We start from the raw sequence: 4,678 nt of genomic DNA on the forward strand, positions 1-4,678 counted from the left end.
GTTGTCTGTTGACATGCAATGGTGTTTAGTATCTGATATATTCAGTGACTTGAGTTGGCATTCAATTTTTGATATATTTGATGGCATGCAATATATTTAGTAACTAATGGTGGAAAGTTTGTGGAGAGTTCTTATATGGGTGATTTTGTAATCTTGCTTGGAAGAGGAAGAACAATTTTGTAAGCTTACTTTATCTTATACAATGATGACAATGATATTGGCCTCCAATGTAATAATAATAATAATAATAATAATAATAATAATAATAATAGTATTTATATCCTGTCCACCTGGCTGGGTTTCCCCAGCCACTCTGGATGGCTTACAGCATATATAAAACATAGTAAAATGTCAAATGTTAAAAACTTCCTGATACAGGGCTGCCTTCAGATGTCTTCTAAAGGTTATGTAGTCATTTATCTCCTTGGCATCTGAAGGGAGGCGTTCCACAGGGAAGGTACCACTACCGAGAAGGCCTTCTGCCTGGTTCCCTGTAACTTTGCTTCTTGCAGTGAGGGAACCAACAGAAGACCCTTGGAGGAGGACCTCAGTGATGGGGGTGGAGACGCTTCTTCAGGTATGCTGGGCCGAGGCCATTTGGGGCTTTAAAAGTCTGTACCAACACTTTGAATTGTGCTTGAAAACGTACTGGGAGCCAGTGCAGATCCTTTAGGACTGGTGTTAAATGGTTCTGGCGGCCACTCCCAGTCACCTGTCTAGCTGCCGCATTCTGGATTAGTTGAAGTTTCTGAGTCACCTTCAAAGGTAGCCCCACGTAGAGTGCAGTAGGCCAAGCGGGAGATAACTAGAGCATGCACCACTCTGGCGAGACGGTCTGCAGTTAGGTAGGGTCTCAGCCAGCGTACTAGATGGAGCTGGTAGACAGCTGCCCTAGACACAATGTCGCATTGAGTTAAATTCACTAAGTGGTATATTTGTTCCACTGCTGAAATATTTTGCACCAGTGGAATATACCGTATTGGCCCGAATATAAGCCTCACTCTTTCTCCAAATTCCGGCTGTGAAAAGTTAAAGTGTGGCGTAAATTTGCAACCTTACAAAAAATGGCATTTATAATATTGCTGCTGAAACAGTAAAATGGAATGGGTGTGAGTGCCTGCGGAGTTTTAAGGAAACGGCTTATATTTGGGTATTGTCTTTTTTTCTCCCCCCCCCCCCCCGAATTTTAAAGGCGCAGTTTATACTCAGGTGTGGCTTATATTCAGGCCAGTACGGTAGTTGTGCAAGAGAATGCATAAGCAAATTGCTGCTAACTTTGTCCATGAGTTTCAACTACTAGGGCAACTGTTGCATTGGATTTCTGTGTTGCTCATCATTAAAACTCCCCCAAGCATGAGATCCCTTAATAGCCAACAGAGAATGCTGAATACAATCCAATGATGATGATGGTGGGAACGAGGCAGCATTTCCACTACAAAAAGGATAATCGTGAGTCAACTTAAGTATTTTGTTTAAATGTTTTCCTCCTAGTTCCAGAGGGTTAAAGGTTCCATCTCTAAGTGCAGAGAATCCAAAACCTAATGTAGCAGCTGCATTTACTGCTCTGACAGTTAATACTTTTGACAGGAAAAAGGCCATCTGGGTTTAAATACACGCAGAACGTTTTCAGGCGGAATTGAAGAGAAAGATTTCATGTAGCGGCCTACGTTTGTGTAAAACCACACGGAAAAATACAAGAAAGCCAGGGCTTCAGTCCACCAGGGGACGCCGTTATGAATGAACCTAGCTATTAAAGCAACACAATTTAAAATAACCTAAGCATTTTGTTCGGAGAACTCAGTTGATCCAACCGGCAAAATGGTTATTAACAATGATAAGCACTGGTCAGGAGAACTGGATGGGGGAACTGAAGCCGGCTATCCCCAAGGAAAACATAGGGGATGTTATTTCTATCCTGGCAAAAGAAGAAGAAGAAAAGAACCGTTTTTAAAAAGACTAAACGGAAGCAACTCTTGTTGAAAACTATTGTGGATTATAACATCTTCTCAAAGCATATGTTAGGCTTAAAACAAGCAGAAGACCAGTAAATTGTAAACCCAGTGGCAGATGGCATGGGGGGCGGGCAGCGGCACTTACCTGACCTCCCAACACCTGAGTCTCTGCTGTACCATGACATAAAAGCATGGGAAATAGGTCGCTTGACGAGTTTTCCTTGCATTCGAAGCCCACCTAGTTGCTTCAGCAAAGGTTAATAGGCCAAGTGACCTTCAATTTTTTGGCTGCTTTTCTTGCCCCTAAGCTGTCCATATGCAATCGCCTTTCCTCCCCCTTCATCTTCAAAGTGAACTTAGAATGGTATGTGCCAACTCATCAGTCGACCTCTGTTCAATGATGTCTCCTTTACAAGCCTTTGTGGTCAGCCCTTCAGATACCAGGTCTCCTTGCTTTTCCTTTTATTGTGAGGCCAGCTCCAGATAAGATTACATTCCCCCCCCTTCAGATATATGTATCCATGTGCATTATAAATATATATTGTGCTTTATTGTTCTTCAAAGAGATTTGGAAGACAAGATCTAAGCTCTTGCACAGGAAAAGTCATGAACTGCAGGAACAAAGGAGCCCTGTGCCTCATAAATGAAAGGCATTAAAAGAGAAAGGTTTGATCTTTTTTCAGCTTGCAGTCCTCTCATAAACTCCCATGCTGAAGGTTGATGTTGAATCTTAGAGGTTACAACATGTTCATAGCTGTCAACTTACAGATTTGAAAATAAGGGACCAGCAGCCTTGAAAATAAGGGACCAGCAGCCAAAATAAGGGACCTGCAGCCTCACCTGTTCCAGGCACTCCAATCTTCCTGTCCTCCTACAGTCTGGTCAAACTCATGCTGGGTAGCTTTGAGAACACTGTCCAACCAACTTTGTAACCAGACGTTCAACTGAATAGAATCTGAATCACATGCACCACAAGGCCTATGCAGCCTCAACTTAAGATGGCTCCCCAGCCTGGCTTTGCACTTCAAAGTTTGCAGCAGCACGTGCAACAAAATGGCGTCCAGCATTCAAAAAACCCCTCAGCTTGCATTAACTAGCCACACACAAGGCATGCAAGCTCCACCCCCCATCATTCTTAGACTTCTTATTGGGTGAGCAACACAGCCAAGCAACACAGTTAGAGCCTCCCTCCTCCCTGGCCGGCAGGGAGGGAGGGAGAGGAGCTGCTTCCTTTGAAATTTAAGGGACATCATTTAAGGGACATTTAAGGGACATTCATCAATAAGGGACAGCAGCGGGACAAGGCGCTGGAATAAGGGACTGTCCCTTCAAATAAGGGACACTTGACAGCTATGAACATGTTGGGTTTCCCGAAGGGAAAAGCATGCTTGAATCTGGAGAACATGTATTTCCAAAAGTATGATGGAGACTCTTTGAGTTTTCAGTACAATATTACTATTGTTTATTCAATTATTGTCCTGGCATTCCTCCCAAAGGAGCCCAGCGAAACAAACACATCAATACAAATACATTTTTTTAAAAATTAAAAGCTGTTAAAAACATTCGTCCAGTGATTGCCTGTTGTCAGGATCTGTCTGCTCTGCAGCAGTGGGACAGTCCAACCCAAATTAAGTTGTTTTAAGTGCTATTGATGTCTTTTAATTGGTAAAGAAGCATTAATATGCACACTTGTGTATTTCCCTTTTTATTTTGTTGGTGGATGGACACTTTTGAGTATTAGTGACAGCATTTAGTATTGTTGCTGAGGTTGTGACAAATCCCCAATAGCGAATGATGAGTGACAAAGGGCTAAGCAGAGGTCTTCAAGTACCCAGCATGCAAGCGGACCACTGTGATGTATTTCAGTATTTCACTTGCAGTTTTGAAATGCAAGGAAGTCACAGATCGGCAAGTAACAAAATCCAATTCCTTACAACCATATGAAGCCATTTCCATCTCTGCTTGCCATCCCTTTGTTGCTCAGCCAACCTATAATGTCCCACAGAGTGTGCCCCAAGCGTGATAGCCTTCAGTGGGCTAATTTTTCTAAGCGGTAAGCTGATATTTCTGCATAAAAAGAACATCTGCAGGGGAACCGCCATTAAGTGTTGGTGAATTATGGCTCCAGCTTATGCATCACTTGAGTGCTACAATCACCTTAATGTTTTCCCCTCTTTCCTTTCTTAATGAAGTTTTGACTAATTGCTTCCGTATGATTGGCACCCCAGGAGACTGACAGCAAAGCAGTAAACCTTTTGGCATCATATTTTACTTTTAAAAAACAAACAAATTAGAGAGTGGCAGCTGCTCGTGGAGAGGGTGGGAGGAGTAGGTGAAAAGGGTTAGCGGGTGAGGGTTAGAGAAAACTACTTTTTATTTCTTTGGTGCATTTACAAAAAAGCAAAACACACACCAATATATAAATTTCAGAAAGCAGCAAGACTGGATGTGGCTGCACAAAGCAGTGTTTCCCCTTTCTACTCCCCCTTTCTTTCTGCCCTGGTTGGCTCTGCACTCAGAGCCAGTGTGACACACAGGGCTGGACTTTGGTGCCACAGCCTCTCTTCCTCCTTGCTTGCTCTCCAGCTGCTACGAGCTACGCAAGGAGGAGGCCGGCAGCGGAGGCCATGGGATGCTCTCTCGCAGCCACCACTGATGCTCAGAGCAAGCATCTGCTCTTCCTCCTCTCTGAGCTCGGCATTGGCAGGGGAAATAGATACATTCCA

The 4,678-nt window shown here is 43.5% G+C and overlaps 1 long non-coding RNA gene across 1 annotated transcript; it reads left to right on the forward strand.

Annotated features, from left to right (window-relative positions):
- Positions 1-270: 270 nt before the first annotated feature.
- LOC310750791 lies at positions 271-4,328 on the forward strand. The gene is made up of 2 exons (XR_014542278.1): positions 271-2,688; positions 3,303-4,328. It is a non-coding gene; the product is annotated as an uncharacterized lncRNA (long non-coding RNA).
- The last annotated feature ends 350 nt before the right edge of the window (positions 4,329-4,678 follow it).

Source organism: Podarcis filfolensis, assembly GCF_964270895.1.
Source record: "Podarcis filfolensis genome assembly, chromosome: 15".
NCBI classification, from domain to species: Eukaryota; Metazoa; Chordata; class Lepidosauria; order Squamata; family Lacertidae; genus Podarcis; species Podarcis filfolensis.